We start from the raw sequence: 21,372 nt of genomic DNA, 5'->3' as shown, positions 1-21,372 counted from the left end.
GGGCAGTGAGTCAACACCAGCTAAAACAACATGAGTCACTACTTAGCAGAAGCCCGAGTGAAGCTGATTTCTATTATACCAATCTTAAACAAACATGATACTTATCCAGACTCTAAAATAGTTCTTATTTGGGAATTAAAAAAAAAAAATTAGCACCAATTTTCTTTTAGAGTCCATGGAAGGACTTTTTTATGTGTCTTAAGAAGGAACTCTCTTTAGTTAACCAAATTTTAACCTGGTTTGTTCTCTCTTCTGTTTCTTCCACTCTCCATCTCCAAACTGTTCATACCCAATTCAGATCATTCTTACTATTTTAAGCTGGATTCAGAGCTATTGCATTAAAATCCATAAAATCATAATTGTAATCTTACAACAGTTTGCTTGCAGTCTTCTTATTTTTCTGGAGTGTAAAAGATTGTTTTAAGGAGGGACCAAGACTGGGAGTAGAGAAATAATTTAGAAGGATAATGCCATTGTTAAATAAAGATGATAAGGGGTTGTGGGAATACAAAGGAAAGGGAGTAATAGATTCTGGGGGAGGAACAAGCAATGGACTTGGTATTTGATGGTTAAATGCATACTGGGGACCAGGAGAAAATTACTTGAGTTTCTGTTTTGGAGTGTTATTAACTGAAATTGAGAATTCTGGTGGATGAGCAGATTGTAGATGGGGAGATGAGTGTAGCAGGTGAAAATTGAAAATTATACTAAGTGTCTATGTCCAGCTGGTAGTTGGCTCTATCTGCTGGCAGCCTGAGAGGGAAATCAAGGCTGGAAATTCTAAGCTCTTTATTCATGAGAGATGTCTGCATTCAGGAGAGCATTAAAACGAGTACTACGTGTGTGCGATCTGGCAGGGGAGAAAAGAGTGTCTGTAGAGATGGCAGAGGAACAAAGATAGAAACCTGGGAGCAGTGCCAAATAGGGAAGGGCAGAGCATTGGGAGATCAAGAGACTAGGAGCATTCTGGAAACCAAGGCATTAGGTTCAAAATGAGCAGAAATGAGGAGTGGCTAAATGACCAAAAATGTTAAGACTGAAGATCCCCCCCAGGCCTTATTGGGTGGATAGCAGTGAAGATCTTGGCTAGAGTGGGTTTAATGAAGTTGTAGAGGTGGAAGCCAGTTTGCTGCAGGTTAACGGTGAAAGTGAGGTGAGGAAATAGAGCAAGTAGAACTTATTATAAAAACTTAGCTTATGGGAAGGTGCAGAGAGAGAAAAGGCAGACTGTAGGGGGGGAGCTTATAAAACTTACCCCCAAAAAGCTGAAAATTCGCTCAAAACCAAGAAAGAAACCTGGATTTCTAAAATGCAAGACTCAAACACATTTGGTCCTACTTAAAATCCGTTGATTTTTGCATATAGGATAAAACTTTAACCCCAGCCCCACAATAGTAGATAAGCACTGTGAAGACAAGCACATAATTTGTTTTCTTCATTGCAGAATTTTTAACTACCTTCCCCTCCCCCCATCCAAGGGCCTGGCGCTCAGTAGAGTCTTAACAAATGGTTGCAGAGGGAAGGTTGTGGAGGCTGAAATGTGGACATGTGACCTGTCCTTTGGTTGGGGAGTTACCAAGGAGGTCTTCTAAAATCTCAGCATTACTTATTTTGTGACATCTTCTTCCCTGGCTGCCTCCCCCTCCAATCAAGTTGGTCACGTCCCTTTCTGTGCCTTCTCTACCTCATCCATTCTTCTAGCATTGCACTTACCCTCTACTTAGTAGCAGTGCTTCTATAGCTGACTTCTCTAAAGGCCAAGAATTTGTTGATGTCCAGGGCCATGTCTTATTCATCTCAGTATCCCTGGTCTAATACAGAGCTAGGTACTATATATATATATATATATATATATATATATGTATATATATATATATATATATATATATATATATATATGAACAATTCATAATAATTAATAATCTCTCAACTATATGATGATATTTTCAGAATTTGCTATTATTTTTGACCCTAGAAGTATTAGAAATCTTGAATTGGTATTCTTATATGCTACCTGCTTTCTCAGAAACCACTGAATTAGCCTTTATTCATAGTTTAATATAAACTCATGGTAATATGCTATGAAGTGAAGAATAATTAATAAAAAAATCTGGTGACAATTGTAAATGAGTATGCCTCAACACATAAAAGTCAGAAAAGGATCATGAAGAGAAGTTAAATAAACCCTCCATTTTAAAGATTAAATTTTGCGTAAGGGTTATTTTACTCATTAAAACAATAACTTAAACTCCAATTTTCACAATAAAGGTGAAGTTGAACAAGCATCTTTTAAGCTCTGTATACCATATATTGGATTCTGGGACTACAAAAATGGTTAATAGTTCATCCTTCGATGAGACCAGATGGACTGGTTAACAGGTTATTTCATCTGCCTCTGAAGTGCAGCTCATTGAGGACAGAAATGCTGCCTCTCCCTCTGTATCCCCAGCGTTAGCCCAGTGGCCCAGTGTGGACACTCAGTATTTGAATTGTGAAAAGAACGATTGAGGAACAATGTGTGGGATGCTCTGAGAGAGCAGAGAATGTTCAACTGCCACTCCGGGTTAGGTTGGTGAGAGAGATACAGTGGTTAAGGAAAGCTTCAAAGGAGTCTGTAGCTAAATAAAGTCTCCAAGAATGACCATAAGCTTCCAGCTATAAAATAAATAAGTCACAGGAATAAAAAGTTCAGCATAGGGAATATAGTCAATAATATGATGATAATGTTGTATAGTGTCAGATGGTGACTGCACTTACATGGTGAGCATTTCATAATGTATCGAAGTGTCGAATCACTCTGTTGTACACCTGAAACTAATTCAACACTTGATGTCAACTAAACTTTAATTAAAAAAAAAAAAAAAAAAAAAGATGAGCACAGGTCAGTAGGAGGAATGTGAGCAGGAAGTATCTTTGGCAGAAGAGCTTGTGGGAGGAAAAGGCATAGCAGCCACTTCCTGGTATCACTGAGGCTGGGTGAAGTCAGTCTCCTCAAGGAGGTAGAGACCACTCCATGTGCACTTTGGGTGAAACGATTATGGTTGGATCACACTCAGTTCACACCCATCTCTTTATTTGGATAATGAAGGGGTTCCATTGATTAGTTGATCTCTAGGGATTCTTTGAACACTTAATTCTGTTTTTCTCTCTTAGTAGGTTGGAAATGAAGGTAATTAGATAATCCTAGATTTTTAACCAAAACATGGCTTTAGATCTGTACCAATTGCATAATAACACCTTTCCCCTTCTTAATTTTGCTTATTTAGTTGATCTCTTGGGTACTTAAGCTGTCTGTACAGTAAGCACGAGTTGTTGTTCACTGTTAGTAGCTTCAGTTACTCAAAGTAGAGTTTGGTTTATTTCAACCAGCCTACTTCAAGTCGGTATCAGTATATCAGTAAGTATTTGTCTTTCAGCCTTTCTTTGAAAAAGAGAGCCTGCCAGTAAGCAGGCTGATTTTTCAGATGATCATAAATTGATAGCCCAATTAATAGGAATGTTGGATACCATTTAAGGCTCCCACAGCACTTTATTTTTATTTTTTGTTCTAGTTTAAAGAGAGCATTCATTGGTAACTTACTTTTTTATCCATATTATGTATACTAGATTTAATATTTCTATTTATATTGGTACAAAATTAGGATAAATTTAATGCAATTTGAATAAGCAGAGACTTCCAAGAGGTGTGTGAGCATGTCGTTGAATATTTTCTCTGTGTGTATGTGCGTGTATATGTGCGTGTTTAAGTAGGGTTCGCACCCAGCATGGAGCCCAGCGTGGGGTTTGATCTCACTAAGGGAGAGAATACAGGATTTGCTTCGTTGAAGAAAAGGCATGTGGATATGTACTGTGTGATGTGCATGTATTGGTGTATGGATGGGGGTGTGGTCAAAGAGAAGGTGGAGGAAGGGTCCAGTAATTCAGCTTGGAGGTACTGAGGATTGGTGAGGGAAGTAGTAGTAGATTCTATACCCACATTTGCAGGATTTTATTTGTGAAATGGGGTTGGCTTAATGAATGAGTTATTAAAGAAATACCGATTGTTTTAGCCAAAGCAATGAAAATAAATTAATAAAAATACCTCACTTTGGGAGGCTGTCTTCAACTCTTTATAGATACCATATAACTTACTGAAGAATTAATTTTGAAAGAATCAGATTTAAACCTAAATTTCTTTTAGAACTCTCAGTTGATGTACCCTCCCAGTCAAATAACTGATAGAAACTAACTTACACATTGGAGGTAGCTGGCTTAATAATAATCATAAACATACACCAGAATCCTAGTGGTTCGGTCAAAGTCCCAGTCTTCAGACTTCACATTTAGTAGAGCCATAGACAGCTCTTACCCCAGTTAACTTGCCTTGTGGTTGTATGACACAGCTGGGTATCGTGGGTGACAGAGTTTTAGCAGTGTGTGAACAAGAGGCAGACAGGGCAGGCAGAGGGGGAAGACTTAAACTCAACCCTATTGAAACCCCAACCCCCACCGGCATTTTGGCAATTCCATGAAGACCAGAATGTTACTAAGAACAGATTTTGGAGGTCATCTCAAATTTGGTCAGCTGCAGTTAAGCCCATGGCTGCTGGGGTGATGGAATGCAACCCTGTTTGTTTTGGGAAAATGATAAAGAGATTCCGTTACAGGTTTTCTGCCTTCTTTGAATGATGCTACCCCTAGAATAGAATTCTCCACATACCCAACCATGAGTGGACCTGAAATTCAGCAAGTATTCAATTAAATGATCCATTTACTGCAGCAGTACCTAATTTGGGAAACTGTTTTCCATTCAGGAAATTTTTTTTGTTTTTTTTTGTTTCTGGTTTTAGGATGAATTTACTTAAAATCAAATTGTGAATACTGTTGTCAAAATTATTTGATGAACTATTGAAGTGAGATAACTTTTCACAAACTGAACATATATAGCAGATAGGGTCTTTTAATTTGGAGTTCTTTTCATTACTCAAAGATATTTAAATGAAAGCAAAAAGTGATGCATTTTATGTTTTCCTGTTACTTGTGGCTTGGGGACTTGACTTGTATTTTTAAAAAGAGCTATTTTTTATCATGTAGTTCTTAGCTTTTTCAAATTACAGAACTCTTAGAGAATCTAATAAAAGGTTTAGGCCCCTGTGAAAAGCACACATATGTATGTTGTACACATTTGCCTGCATTTGTAGGTAATTCATGAAGCACAAGTTAAGAAGATGTTGGTCAAATTAGCATTCAAAATCCGCCCCCCTCCTTCATCCTGGGGATCTTTACATTTATAGGTCTTATGATCATTTTATATCCCCTGAGAGGGCTGTTTCCCTGGTACCTAGAGATTAGCTTTGAACAAGTGGAAGGCAAATTCAATATAAAAATAGCCCAGGCTAACCTGGGGGCCAGCTAGAATGCCTGCTGTGTGGGAGGCTGCCATTTGGTTCTGTCTCCCTATAATCAGGACACTTCTGGATGGGCAGTGTCTGTGGCTTGGGCATTTCGGGCCAAGGTGAGAAAGCTGACTGGGCCGAGCCTCAGAGTGCCTAGGCTTACGATTTAATACCTGTTTGAATAGGATATTTCTGTTCTCAGAAGTGAACAATGTTGGCATCAACATTTAATGAGATTATGGCATAAGTAGGTGCTGAGTTTTAGCCACTTCTCAAGGAAGGTGTAGAGGAAGTGGAAGCCTCTCAGTATTTCACATACGATGGGTGGAAATGATGCAAATTGTTGTCTAATAGGAAGACAAAAGAAATGATCCTTTTGACCCTCACACCCACAGTCCAAAGCTCTTTTCCTTATTGGGAGTCTGCTCTGTGTTTCTAGTGCTTTCCTCAGATCCCATGCAGGTGTGTGATCTGCACATGTGACCACCAGTCCTTACTCTTGTGTGCCAAGACAGAGAGAAATGTTTGTTTATGCAAATGAAGCATTTCTGAGATTAGGGATAAAGTTTTTAGTACATCTCTAGCCAATATAATCATAACAACATGAGGCAAAAAAATGTTTGAGCTAGAAGTCAATCAGAGCAAACAACTGATCTCATCTGTTTGTACATTATCTATTCAATAGCCTGCACTACACTCAAAATAGAGACTGAAATAGGTTAGCTGAAGTCTGAGTAGTAAATTAGTAGTGTATCTTTCTAGGAAAGTTAGAGACATAATAGCCAAATAAAATACCACCCTTTCCTACAAATATTCCTTGGTAGCATTATCTGACAGATTTCTGGACTGGACAGATATTCCTTCTTACTCAGGGTTTTCTGTTCTTCCTTGATTCCAGACATCCTGTTCATCAAGTAGTTTACAGGACATTTGAGGTCCCAAGGGTCCTTAGAAAACATCTAGCCTTACTTTTCCAGTGAGGAAACTAAGATGGTAAGTAACTCAAGCCTCCAATATTCTAATATTGCTGTACCATTATTTTATGGGGAGGACTCATTACATTGTCTCATATTGTCCTCTTGTCATGCCTTTCCATATGACATGTGGCATCATGACATAACATTCCTCTAGTCACAGACTGTCAAATGGGGTGTATGAAACCAAATACGGGTTTTTGTGGGAATGTTTGGCATCCATAGATGTAAAAGTGCACTCCTTCTCAGATGTTGGGATAGAAGTCGTAGTTAGAGTGGGGGGATCAGCCTGCTCTTTGTAAAAGGTTATTTTCATGCTGGAAGACATAATTATTTTGTACTGACAGGTTATTCTTAAGTAGCAGTTGACGTATAGATGGCTTCAAAGATAAACCCTCAGTATACATTTAAAGTTCAGTGAGGACCTCAGGGAGGAAAAAGTGATATCTTTAAAATGTCATTAATTTTTTAAAATAATTCTTGTTGTGCAGTTTTATTGAGAGATCATTGTTATATGGCACTAAGTTTAAAGTGTACAATGTGATGATTTGACTTATCTATATTGTGAAATAATTGTCACAAAAAGTTTAGTTAACATCCATCATCTTGTATAGCTAAAAAAGAAAACAGCAAACGTTTTTTCAAAAATACTTTTAAAGATAAACTTCAGCCCAGTTTTCTTTTCTGGATTCTTTCTTCTGTCTACTGGACTTTCCTGTTTAGAGAAGGCAACTTAAACTCATCATGCCCTTGAAGGTGCCCTGCCCTCTCTCATCTCTGGGTCTGTATACAGAATAATAAATACTAACATTTATTTAGTGCTTCCTATAAAGCTGGCACAGGTCCAAGTGCTTTACGTGAATTAAAGTCCCAAGGGTTTTACTCCTAGGAGGTAGATACTATTTTGCTTCTCATTTTACAGATTGTGAAATGACCCAGAGGGTGAATAATTTGCCCAAGTGAAGTATAGTGGCCTCCCTCCAAAACCTCTGCTGCTGGTTTTTTTGAAAATCATGGTGGGACGCCTGGGTGACACAGTTGGTTAAGTGACTGACCCTTCATTTTGGCTCAGGTCATGATCTTCGGTTTGTGAGTTTAGAGCCCTACATTGGGCTCTGTGCTAATGGTGCAGAGCCTGCTTGGGCTTCTGTCTCTTCTTCTCTCTCCCTTTCCCCTGTTTGTGTGCCCGCACACACTCTCTCTTACAATAAACATTAAAAAAAATTAAAACAAAGAAAACTGTGGTAAAATATACATACCAGAGCCTATGCTTCTTAACCACGACACTGTGCCCCCTTTCTGTGCACCCTGCTTCCCTTGCCTGAAGAGCCTTCTCCCTGTTCTTCTTCACCAGGTTAGGGCCTATCATCTTTGGTCTTTGGGTCACAGGTTACATTGTCCAGAAATCCTGCCTGGCTACCTTTTCCTTTTCTCTTCCATCCGGCACCAGGTTATTTCCTTTGTGCTCCCAGTGCACCCAGAGCCCACTGCAACCCTCCATTTATTATTCCAAAAATATTTATGATGTTTCCTCTGTAGCTGCCCCCTGTCTCCCTAAGATCTGGAGCCATTATCCTTATGATCTCAGTACCCAGCAACACGTCCTGTAAATATTTATGGGATGGAGGGAAGGGGATGGCATGAAGTTTCTTCTTCAAAGTTGAAAAACAAAATAATTGACTCTGGTTATAAAACTGATTATAGAAGACAGTTTTGTATAAAGTAAGAAATAGAAAATGAACCCTGAAGAAACACAAGGAAATGATAATCAAGGTCAGGTTCCAGTTGCTTATATTTTCACTTTGCCAGTTTAGCTTGTTAAAAAACACAAACAAAAAAACCCAAAACACACAAAAATAAAAACACAACAGTCCCAGGCTGTGAATTGTGAATGAGAAAGGAAATGCTTTTGTTTTCTGCACTGTAAAAATAAAATTTCCATGACCTCATTGTGCGACAGTCCCTCTTTTTGGAGATAATATGTCTCCTGTTAAAATGCAGCATCTAATTTAGGGCTCAGTAGCTTGGGATGATTCAGAGGATATCACAGACACACGTCTACTCCACTGGGCTGTCTGGAGTATCCACTGGTTCTCTGTGGGGGTGGCCCTGCCAGAACTAATAAGAGCAGCAACATAGATTGATTACAAAATCCTCGAATGCTGTCTCTCTGTAATTGTCTAAATCATGCTTTTTGCTGCTTAATTTTCTTTCCTGATTTTTGTTGGATTTTGTCTTTGAAATTCTCTAGGGTTATGAAGTTAATTGTCAATTGCTAAGACAAGAAGCCAATTTTCCTATTACAAAAAATAGCAAAGTCCCTTCCATTTTGAAGACATATCTCCAAAACTTAAAAAAATTCCAAGCATCTGGCAAATCCAACCTCATAAAATAGGGATTTAATTAGGAAGGATGGAGGGCTACATTTGTAGAACAGACCAATTTGATTATATTTTAACTATTAAATAGATTCATTTTCAGGGTGGTCATTCTTTATTGTAAGCATTTAATTGACATTAAATCATATTAAGAATTTAATTTTAGCTCCCTTTACAAATTGGCCAGTGCCCATTTACCTTTGGTAGACTAATGAGATTTCTACTCTGCCATGTTTTTTATTAATCCCCATTACTACTCTTGGAGGAAAAGTATGAGTGGGGCCAAATGGAATTCTTTCCCCTACTGAGTTCGGCAACGACTATTTCTGGAACTGTTTCAAAAGATTATGAATTCTATCATCAATTATTGTGTCCTCAGACACAAATTCAAACCAGGCAGCAGAACAGACCTTCCTACCTATTCTGATTGGCATCACACTGGCATCACAAGTCAGTAACAAACTGTTGCTTAATGTTCAGATTTCCTGCTGAGCTTTCTCTTGGTCCTCTTTCTCTAGTTTGCTCTCTCACAGTCTTTTCTGTCCACATCTGAAACTATTTGTGTCCTCCATTAACACAGACCTCATGTAGTATGACAGAGGTTCCAGACTCAGCAAAACCAACTGCTAAGTCCACTTCAGCCACTGCACAAAGAGGACCATGTCTAAGCAGAAAAGACTGCTGTGAAACAGGCTCTAGAAACTTCTCATCTGGGGTGAGGTCAGTTCTTAGCCTGGGATTGCTGTGTGGTGACACACAGGCTTTGCCTCCTCTCAGCTCAAGAGCACAGCCAGGTAACAATGAGGTCGCTTGTTCCTCTCAACACTTCTTTATCATCTCTGGTCACGGTTCAGGAATGCGGAGGTTAGGCTCCTAAGAAATGCAGTCAGTATCCTCACACCAAGTTATGGGTTTATGTTTTTCCTCTTAATGTGCTCATAGTCATTCAACTTATTTTTGTCTTCGCCCCAGTGATTGGTTACTTTTTTTTTTTTTTTCTGTTGTTGCTGTAAACACTATACCTGGGAGTATTAGGTAAAAATAGTCAGACCTTTCCTAATAAACCAGTAACTTCTGTATCTTACAAAAATGTCACTTAGTTAAGTGATTCTGAGTCTAGGCTATAATTTGAGAGGGGACAGAGAAATAGGGAACTGGTGCTATCTATGTGCCCAGTGGGAAATAGTACTTTTTTTTTTCTTTTTGAAAGAATGAGTCTTTGAAAGGAACTATGGAATATTTCTGCTTATTTTCAGTACAGTATTACAGTTGTGAAAGCTTAAAGTAAAAAAAAAATACTTTGACATGAGAACGACTCTTCTTGTCTAATTAAAAATAAATTCCTTCATGTTAGCCTTTAAATTTTTTTTAAGGTATTCCTATGTTATCTAATGCAAAGTGACAATAGAATACATATGTTTTCAGTGAGGGAAAATTGAGATCAACTATATATATATATATATAATGTATGTAATTATATAATATGTAAATATATATGTATATTTTCTGTTCCCTATCTGTATAATTGATTCAAGGGGATAATGCAATCTTATGATTTACTCTCATATTGTAAAGTTTCCCCTTGTTCTATAACTGCAGACCACAGTTGGAAGAACATCAGATATAAAGCCTCACATAGTTTGATGTTTGATTTGTGATTGACTCTTAAAAATCATTCTTAATAAAATAAATATTTTTAATTAAATTAAAAGACAATATATGGAAGAATGGAATGGAATGAGTTGAGACATCTTATTTTTGTCGTGTTTTGAGTTCTGATGGTCTTCTCAGAAGCGTGGCTACTGCATCTTTCTCACTCTGTGGTCCAGTTTCATCTGGAAGCATTTCACTCAAGCATACTGATTTTTGTCGTAGTAGATTCTTTGTCCATAAAAGACAAAGAGGTTGCTGAAATTCTTCCAGGAGCCTAAGTATATAAAGATGGCACAAAGAACCATGCTCACTTTTCATGATAAAGATTTGGTCAAATTTGGGCCTAAATTAGCAAACTTGTGCTTAAGTATCACTTAAGTATCAGTGGCTCTAAAATATGAGCCACAATTGATTCTCTGTTTGCAATGATTTCATCTTTGTTCTTGATGTCTACTTATCTCAAATGAGACCATTTTCATAAAGGAGCAAGGTAACAGATAATTAGGAAGAAGTGACTGTTTAAAATATTTTTATAGAATGAAATATGTAATTTATCTTTGGCCCATGTGACTCTGAAACTGTAAATACTTTTTCTTTGTTACATCTTTAATGAACTCCACTTCTTCCTATTAAATGTGATCTTCAGACCTTATTGCAGTTTCTTCCAGAAGGGTACCACACATTCAGACCGCTTTTATAGAAAGCCCTTTAATGACATGTCATTATCATAGGGAGATTAAACCTGTCTTTGGATAACTGAGACCATTTAGTGGAGCTAAATCATGGTAAAAGCTACATTATAGGGAAATTAAAGATGAATACAGTTATGTGCTGGGTATCATAATCAGGGTAAGCTTAAAAACTGAGATCTGAAGAATCTTTGCTGGCTAAAAAAGGGAGAAAACTGTCAGAAATTTCAAACCATTAAGCAGGATACAGTGGACAGTTGTCTTCCTCATACTAATTCACACTGGTGTGGAACAGCTTTCCAGAATTAGTGATTGGTTATACCCTCCACCATCTGTAACTATGTGGACTGAGACAACAGTAAAGTAATGGAATCCAGTGACTCAGTTCAAGGGCAGGAATTTCCTCCCTTCTTTCTGCAGGTCAGTTTCCTAAGAATCTTCATAATCAATATGGTAAGTGAAGCCCAGAGGCTGGGGAGGTTTATTTGCCAGCTGAGCTTCTCAAGAAGATTATACCTCCGGGTGGATAGATGAATCTGACCCAAAGGGAAGGAGGTCAGGGAGTTTGCATAAGGGGACCATAAGTAAGTAGTTTTTTCAGAAAAATTGTAAAGCAACATGGAGAAAGCATAGGCCTACTAAGGCAGCTGCTGAGTCAGCAGCGTTATGGGAAGCATAATGTGAATGTGAGATTGAATAATGGCTTGTTTCCAAAAAATAACCATGGAGTCCTTAGGAAAGACATGTCATTAGGGTGGTTATCATAGAATAGAAAGTACTGGAATAAAGGCAGTCATTTGGCAGAAAGATTAGAGGGAAGTGAAGTGTTTGAAAGAAGAGGCAGAGAAATGGGAAGAGGTACCACTGAGTTCACAATGGTAAAAGCAACTGATTTTAGGATAAGACAATGAAAGAATCACAGTTATTAAAACCAAATGCAGCACTTGTCAGCTTTATGCAGATATTTCATCTAAGAAAATGAATAAAAGACACTTTAAAATTCATGTGGGGATGAATCAGATCCTGTAACATGTTAAGACAAGTTCGATAGAACACTCCATTTTATGAGCATATATGAATATAAACTAGCATTTACAGAGATAACTTCATATAGCTTTAGGTTCATAGAAACTTTTTTATTATATATATTTTGAGATGGGGAAGAAAGGTGTTTGTTTTGTATTGGTTTTGTCTTTTAGAAGTTTTGGTGATAATCGGTAGTCCTAGTGAATTTTATAGGTAGAAATAACTAAGAGTAAGAATCTTGTTGAATGGAAAGCTTGGGGATGGGATCATACAATAAGAAAAAGATATACATGAAAACAGAATAAATGCTGGACAGCCATTATTGTTGTTGGGATATACCAGTGGCTTCTGAAGTTGCTATAAAGAATAGCATGAAAAATAATGTAATAAAGAGATTGGATATAAATTTTATGCAGTTTGACTTGTTCCATTTACGCTGGTTGTGCATGAGTAGGATGACTATATATTTTACTGTCCATGTGGGACAGTTTGAAAGCAAAAGCAGGTGCTATATAATCATGCCTGGCCAACAGGTATAAACTGGGATTCTTCTGAGCAAACCAGTGCATATGGTCACCCTAAGCCTGAATCCAAATAATACAAAATGTATCCCATGTTTTCTAAAATAAATATCATTCCTGGACAGCATTTGAGCAGTTTCTTTGTGTTGCCAATATACACCAGAAATATCAGTTAAATTAGTATGTGTCTCAACCATTACGGTTCATGTATTGATCACAAAAGAATTGGGGCATTTTGGCCACAAGTCACTGCTAATTTAACTTTCAGCCTCACCGATACTGAAATAATCAACTATGTTAGGTTTGAAAGGAGCAAATCTGGTGAAAGGTGAGACTGCTGGAACCAGACTGCATGGATGAGGAGCCTGGCTCTTCTACTGACTGTGGGACCTTGGCAACTTATCTCGCCTTGCAGGGCCTCAGTTTCCTCACTGAGGATAGTTGTAGCATCTATTTCACGGACCTCTCGTGAGGTAAAGATATCAATGTAAGTAAAGACCTTAGAACATCAACTGCCACATAGTAAGATCTGTATAAGAATTAACAACTTCTCCCCTCATGAAACACCGTTCATGTTTTGCACAGTCCTTTGATCATCACTTCCTACTCCCCTTCCCTTTCCCCTCTCCCTGTTTCCACCTTTTTATTTTTAAAGAATCAAAATGTTTATTTGCAAATGAAGGATTGAAGTCAGTCTTATACAACCATACTTGAAATATATTAGTTAATGTTACAGTATATCTTTTTCCCTTCTAGGTTACCCTGTTAGAAAAATCGAAATGTAATAAATGAAATAAAACACCATTTTTTTTCATTTGTTCAGGATCCACAGCAGTCTGACCAAGCCTACACTTGTGGCTAACATAGAAACATCCCACTGAACTAGACACAAGACTTGTAAGAAATTCAGCTTTCTCAAATCAAAAGAACAGATATCTGAGCAACCATTATGATTGTCAAAATAATTTGATGAAAATGTTCTAGAATTAGATTATAGTTATGGTTGTACAACTTGTTAAATTTACTAAAAATATTGAATTGTACATTTAAAATGTGTGAATTTTATGATGTACAAATTATACTATGATAAGGTTAACTTCACAGATGTAAATATGTAAATATATATATTTACAAAATATATATATTAAAAAATATAAAATATAAAATATGATAAGGTTAACTTCACAGATATAAATGTAAATATGTAAATATATATATTTACAAAATATATATATAAAAAAATATAAAATACCTTCTGGGGACACAGGCCCAATGCCTGTATTCCATATAATATCACAGACACGGGGTCATAGTCTTAACCTCCTCATCTTATCTGGAACATTTTGGCCTTGACTGTGTGACACTGAAGTTTGCTTGGGGCTGTTGAAATTATTCCTTTTGTTTAGAGATTCTACTGAAGAGAACTTTTCACCTATTTTTTCTTTCTCCTTGATTTATTATTCTAGCACAGTGGAAATACCCCATTGTAACTAACTTTTATTTTCTCCTGTTTTTCCTTTTTTTTTTAATTGAAAAATCATTGACAAACAATATGTATTGGTTTCAGGTGTACAACCGAGTTCTGTGACATTTATATACATAAGAAATGTTCACCATGATAAGTCTAGTTATCATCTGTCACCATACAAAGTTGTTACAGTATTATTGGCTGTATTCCCTATGTTGTACATTACATCCCTGTGTCTTAATTTATTTTATAATTGGAAGACTGTACCTCTTAATTCCCTTTACCTCCATTCCTTGCCCCTCTGGCAATCACTAGGTAGTTCTCTGTATCTATGAGTCTGTTTCTGTTTTGTTTTTGCTTTTGTTTGTTTTATTGTTTCATTTTTTATATTCCACATATAAGTGAAATCATATGGTTTTTGTTTTCCTCTGACATTTCATTTAGGATCATCTCCTCTAGGACCATCCATGTTGTCACAGATGTGTTGAAAACCTGAGTAATGAAAATAACTCTTACAGAAATATCTAGTGTTAAAATATACTTTCTGACCCTTTATAGAGAATATTTCCTGTTTAATAGTTATCAGAAATGGAAAATAGCAGTAGTTTTGGGGCGCTTGGAAAGTGATTAGTGGAGTGAGCCATTCTGTAACATGGTAAAGTTTGGAAAACAGGAGAAAGCCCTGTTATGTATTCTGTGGAGATACATGGAGAAGATGGGGGACCAGAGCAGGATTGAAAGACAGGAAGGGAAACACATGGAGCAGAACCTAAAGAAGTCAAATGTCTCTAGAGGGAGGCATCAGAAGCAGATGTAATGAGAGCAGAAACTTGGCCAGCATTGCATATTAGGAGTTAGGATTTGAGTTAGGAATCATAGGGACATATTGGTGATTAATACACAGCTTGGATTTACAACTATCTTTTTTTTTAATTTTTTTAATATTTATTTTTTGAGAGAGAGAGAGAGACAGAGCATGAGTGGGGGAGGGGCAGAGAGAGAGGGAGACACAGAATCTGAAGCAAGACCCAGGCTCTGAGCTGTCAGCACAGAGTCCAACGCAGGGCTCGAACCCACAAACTGGGATCATGACCTGAGCTGAAGCCGGATCCTTAGCCGACTGAGCCACCCAGGTGCCCCAGATCTACAACTGTCTTGATGTTACCCTAGGGAAGGAAAATTCTTACAGATTTGGTAAAAGATCATTTAAGTAGTGGTTGTTGTTCTACCTATTTATCCCATTGAATTAAAAATTAAGCAATTACAGAGGGGTGCCTGGATGGCTATATGTCATTGCATTGTAGGTTTGCTAGGAATACTGTTAGAAGATTCAAAGTAAGAAATTCCTGTGTCAGACTTAACTGTAATTGTATCAGATGAGAAATGGGAATGGGATGGAATGCTTAAGATCCATACATCGTAAGTAAGTTTGCTCTGTTCTCCTTTGATATAGGGCATAGAGTTGGCTCTAGATAGAGTCTGTTGCTTGCTTGCTTGCTTGCTTGCTTTTTAATATTATACCAGGAGGCAACAAGGGAGAGAAGGGGAAATACAAATTATCTAGTTTTTCTCCTAGTTGGCTGGTCTAGTTAAAGATTTATAGGTAGACAGACCTGAAAATGAGATTTTATGGTATTTATGACTTTTTCTTTTGCCGTGTATCTGTGCACTGATTGTCTTAGATAAACAAGAGTTGTGGTCTTTAATCAGAGAAGATCAAAGGCAAAATAGGAAATAATTTATTTGTAAGAGTCAGGTAAGGCATAAGACTGCTTTAGATTTGTTCTAAAATAATGTGGAAATTGGGTTTTTACTAAAGTTTTTTTTAATCATACTTCACATGTGACACTGTATAATCTAAGTTTGAATAAAACTTAGCAAGCATGGAGTGGGCTTTTTCTTTTCAGTGCTTACTCTCTTTTCTTCTCATCTTTATGCCACCACTGATGCCTTATATATAACTTGAAAGGAGGCAAATTCAGATATCTTAGCAGATGTGGATTTAGTTCTTACTCTAGACAATTTTTAGACAATAATTGTCTAGAAATTTAGACAATAATTTAGACACAATTACTTAAGTAAGTTTCACAAAGTTTTATTAAAGATTTGGTTGGCAAATTTGGAAAAAGTTAGATTTTTCAAAAAAGAAAAGCTTAGCAATGCACAAGGAAATTCTAATTCTCATTTAGAACATCCTGGTAGTGATCAGTAAAAGCCCCACTTCGGATGGTCTCTATCGATTTATACCTTTTTGGTACTATATATAAAGTTGTGATAACTATCATCATTTCTGTGATTCTCTAATTTATTATGAAAATGTTGCTAGCTTTTACCAAGTCATCCTGTATGATTAACTAAAATATATACAAATATTAAATATAATATATATAAAAGTAGATATAATTAATATATAAAATATACAAGTATGTATTCATTTATATAAATATTTAAAATACATAAAGTAAATATAAATATGTATGTATACATATATATAAATAAGTACAATATTAAAAATATCTAAATAGATGCATATTCAGAGCTTGAACTCTACAACGAGATTAAGAATTTTAAGTAACTCAGAGATGTTAATGGAACATCAGTCTTAAATGAGTGAAGGAACTGAAATTTACAATTCATCAATGACAGGAAATAAACGTGGAAATTACAAGAGCAAAAATGAAAAGTAAAAAATAGGTAACATTTGCACATGTTCACAGATTCTTAGCTGTCTGACCTTGAAAAAAAATTAAAGCTAATACAGAGAGAGACTAGGATTTCACATTCAAGTGTAGAATTCCTCCGCTAAACAATAACCTGACTTTAAATCTCATGCACAAGTTGCTGCTCCCCATGGATTTTAAAGTCAGAATGTCCTGCAGTCAAACTTTTGGTCACAGGTGGTTGATTCTTTTTTCAAAAAGAGATTAATTAAGATTGTAATCAGAACTTTGTTTGGTTCAACAAGAAGTTATGCTAATTGTTGGTTCTTTTCTGGGAGAGAGACATCAGGAATTTTAGGGGTGTAAGAGGAACTTAGTATCAAAAGATTTGCAGAAGGAATTTACACAGAGGATTCACTATGCTAAAAAATGATGTGAATATTCTCTGCAATGGAATTATATCAAAACTATGTGTGCCCATGCAAGTTCAAACAGACAAAACTCTTGTGGAGAACTACAGCTTCCCCCCCCTTACAAATGTTGAGCATCTGTAAAATTTGGATAGCCATAAATTTGCAGATGTGATTGTTTTCATCCTCCAAGTAAAATTTTTAACAGTTTTTTTATACTGTGATTAAAAGTAAAAATAATAAATTTCATAAGAGAACTATCAGAGGCAAGATCTTATCCTAAAAATAAGACTGTAATGTCCACCCCACCAAGAGATTCTTAGGTCCAGGTCAGAAACAAACTCAGAATTCAGCAAGCACATAGTAAAATTATGTAGTATATTGATCATACAGTAAAATACTGAAAGTTAAATGCACAACTTCTGTGGAATTGTTTTAGAAAAGAATTTTTAAAACTAGTAAAAAGTTGATCTTTTACTGACATTTCTATGGTTTTAAAAACATTCAAAACACTTTCTAAGGTCACTGTCAGTTCCTTAGCAGTGTGAACGATTCCCAACTAGAAAAAGGGATTACTTTATTAAAGCAATAATTAGAGTTGATTTCAAATTTGTTATTATCCAAAACTGACCTGCATTTACTTTAAGTATTGCAGTAGAACTTTCCCTTTAAAACTGCTCTCACCATTACTATTTGCTTTACATTCTAATCTTTAATTTATATGAAGGGATTTGTTACAGTTAGTCTGGGTCAGTGACCGAGTGCCTTCAAAGGGATACAACACCGAAATGGGCCTTGTTCTTACCTGGATTCATTTCATGTTACTGTGATTTGACCTGGCAATTAAATGCATAAGTACTATATATCCATTTTAGGGGTCCTTAGGATATGGGAATATGCGTTCATGAGATTATACTTATGTTTCTGTCTACATCAACCTTTATTTTTCCCAGGTTAGACTGCAGACTTTAAAATGCATGGATACATGTACAAAAGAGTGCATACACTGTACAGTTTTATTCATATACTGTACAAAAATAGCCAAAACTAATTTATGGTATCAGAGGTCAAGATAGTGGTGTCCCTAGGGGTGGCAGCGAGGGCAGTTGGGGTGTGGAAGGGATGTGGTGCCATGGTTGAGTATCTCATTAAAGGCTCAGCTTCCTCGTTTGTAGGAAGGTGTTTGATAATATGTGTAGAGTTCTTGACACATCCTGTGCCGTATAATAAGAGTTTAATAAGCAACAGGTACTATCAACAGCCAGTGATCTCCTGGCAGTCCCATAGGTTTCTCAAATTCAGAATGTCTATTTGACTTTGTCATCTTCCTTCACCATCATCTACCCACCTCCTGGTACCATGGGAATCATTCTCCTTTCCCCCTGCTCCCCATCAATCACAAGGTCCATTGATTAGCTCTCCAGAGTGTGTCAGTTTCTTCCCCAAGGCATGTTCAAGCCATCAGTCTTTCTCACTTGTCTTATTTCAAATGTCTCCCCCCCCAAACAAAACAAAACAAAACAAAACAAAACAAAACAAAATAAAACAAAACAAATGTCTCCCAGGAGCTCCCTCTGCCTCCAAAAAACTCCTTACAATGCAGACAGAATGATTTTTCTAAAATGGAGTTCAGTCATGCCACATATGCACCTTACTTGAAATTCCAAAATGTTTCCCCATTTCCCTGAGGATAAAATCCCATTGCTTAATATACAAGCTCTCTTGTAAGGCCCCATGGCCTGATTTGCTTCTCCTTCCCTCTCTAGCTTCAGCTCTCGCTATTCCCTCTTTATAATCTATACTGTAAAAGGGTTTAGATTCACTCAGTTTCTTTTCAACATGCTACACCATCTTTTTTTTTTTTTTTTTTTTTTGAGAGAGAGAGAGAGAGAGGGTGCATGCGAGCGTGGGAAGGGCAGAGGGAGAGGGAGAATCTTAAGCAGGCTCCATGCTCAGTGCAAAGCTCCATCCCAGGACTGTAATATTGTGACCTGAGCCAAAATCAAGAGCCACTTTAACCTACTGAGTCACCTAGGCACCCATATACCATCCTCTTTCAATTCATAGGTTGTTAGAAATAGTAACATTTCTAATAGTAATATTTATTTAATAGTAATATTTCTGTTAGAAACAGCCCTCGTCTCTGTGCCTCTCCCTGCCTTCCCCACTGTGAAGGGCTGAACTGTGTTCCCGCAAATTCATATGTTGAGGTCCTAACACCCAGTACCTCAGAATGTGACTGTATTTGGAGATAGGGCTTTTAAAGAGGTAATTGAATTAAAATGGGATTATTCCAGTGGACCCTTACCCAGTCTGACTAATCTTACAAGAAGACGAAATTAGGACACATAGTGGCACAGAGGGAAGACCACATGAAGACACAGTGAGAAGATGGCCATCTTCAAGCCAAGGAGAGAGGCCTCGGGAGAAATCAACCTGCTGACACTTTGATATTAGTCTTCTAGCCTCTCAAACTGTGAGAAAATACATTTCTATGTGAAAGCCACCCACCCTGTGGAACACTGTTATGACAGCCCTAGCAAAGTAACGTATCTGTAGTGAATCCACTCCCATTTTTCAGGACTAAGCTTCGAAGCCACTTCATCTCAGACGTTGCCTTAGACGTTGCCTGGGTTAGACTGGCTGCCCTTCCATGAGACACATCACATTAGGGATGCATTGGACACTCACTGTGGGCCAGGCCCTGTTCACAGTGCTGTACCTGGTGCCACGCATTTAATTCTCAGAACTACTTTAAGAGGGAGGTAGTTTTGTCATCCTACATTTACTGATGAGAAAACTGGGGAGGAGAGGAGCTATCAGCCATACACTCATGTACAAAAGACCCAGTCTCTTTTCTTCAGTTCTTGTCAAGGTAGAATATTCTTAACGCAAGTGTTCGAGTTTAACCCCAGTTTAGCTTTATTTACCTTATCATAGCGTTCGTCTAACATATTGCAAATACTTGTTTCATTTTCTTCTTTGCTAGTCTCTAAGTTCCAGGAGCACAACTCTGCCTGGACTTTTTCCTGCCAATCTGCTGGCCAGTGTCCAGCTCAGCGTGTGGCCTCCTGATATCTGTGGGATGCTCCCAGCTCCGAGACTGAGGCGAGTGGGCTGCTAGAGAGGTCCTGCGTGGCCTGCAGATAGGGAAGGAGAATGGCAGCGGTGCTCTTTTAGGAGGGAGAGAGGGTGAAGAGGCAGGGGTGTGGCTGAGAGGACTCAAGTGGGCATGGCGTCTCGTAACTTCTCCCTCTTCTTTCGCTACGGTGCTTGCAGTTCTGGCTCTTGGGGTCAGGGAAGGAAAGTATGAAAGCAGGCAATTATCAAGAAATATTACATATCCATTCTGTATCCCTACATCTGGTTGACTCTCCTTTGGCTGTTTGTTCTTTTGAAACTTTAAAGAAAGTTTTCTTCAGAAATTTAGGATATGGGTGATAAAATCTAATTGTACACAATTTAATTTGGAAAATCCATGGAAAGCGTCCACATAAACATAAAAGAGTGAGACTGAATAGCTGCAGTGAAATGAAAGGCAGAAAGCTCTGTTACTGAATGATTTGATGTTAGAAAAAAAAATACTGCAGATTGGTGTGTTTTCTAGGATTTCACAAGCACTTCCTGTAATTCAGGGTCTGTTAACATTGGCAAATGGGCCTGTGTCCAGATCTGGGACCCCCGTAAGAGCTGAGCCAGGTTAGTTCAAAATTGAACTTTCAAGGTCTGAGAAACGTGTGTGTGTGTGTGTGTGTGTGTGTGTGTGTGTGTGTGTGTTTTGGTTTTTTGGGGGGTTTGGGGGTGAATTTTTTTAAGTGTTTAGTGTTGCCAATTAACAGGGATAGATAAGAAAAGAGTCTGCCCTCAGAGGGTTTTCAGTCTAGTGAAAGAGGCAGATGTGAGAGCAAATAAACTTAGTGGAGGAGAAAGGGGCTGGGGTAGAATATGGTCAGGACCTGGGGCACAAAGGAGGCAGCAACCATTCCTACCTGGGGAAATAGAAGAGCTTTGCGGAGGCGGTGGCCTTTTGCAGCTGAGTGCTTGAGAGAAACACGTGAAACAAATACAGTTCCACTTAGAGGTAAAGCTCATCATTTCGCACAGTTTTGGGGGCACATATAAAACTTCTCTGAGAAAAAGATCATTATCAAAAGTGACTTTCTAAAAGTTGATACTGCTGGAATCCAAGTATACCTACTTTCTAACACTAGAGTTTAT

At 37.5% G+C, this 21,372-nt stretch overlaps 1 protein-coding gene across 7 annotated transcripts in view; it reads left to right on the top strand.

Moving 5' to 3' along the window:
• ARHGAP28 (Rho GTPase activating protein 28) overlaps positions 1-21,372 on the top strand; it is a 203,099-nt gene that overhangs the window by 12,468 nt on the left and 169,259 nt on the right. The window contains exon 2 of one of the 7 annotated variants that reach the window (XM_042911216.1): positions 6,274-6,368. The exons of the other annotated variants lie outside the window; for them this stretch is intronic. The gene's annotated coding sequence lies outside the window, so the exon portion shown is untranslated. The remainder of the gene's footprint in view (positions 1-6,273; positions 6,369-21,372) is intronic. 7 annotated transcript variants of the gene reach the window in all.

The sequence above is a fragment of the Panthera leo genome, chromosome D3 (assembly GCF_018350215.1).
Source record: "Panthera leo isolate Ple1 chromosome D3, P.leo_Ple1_pat1.1, whole genome shotgun sequence".
NCBI lineage: Eukaryota > Metazoa > Chordata > Mammalia > Carnivora > Felidae > Panthera > Panthera leo.
Note: the sequence above shows the minus strand (reverse complement) of the source record. Positions and strands in the feature narration are given on the sequence as shown.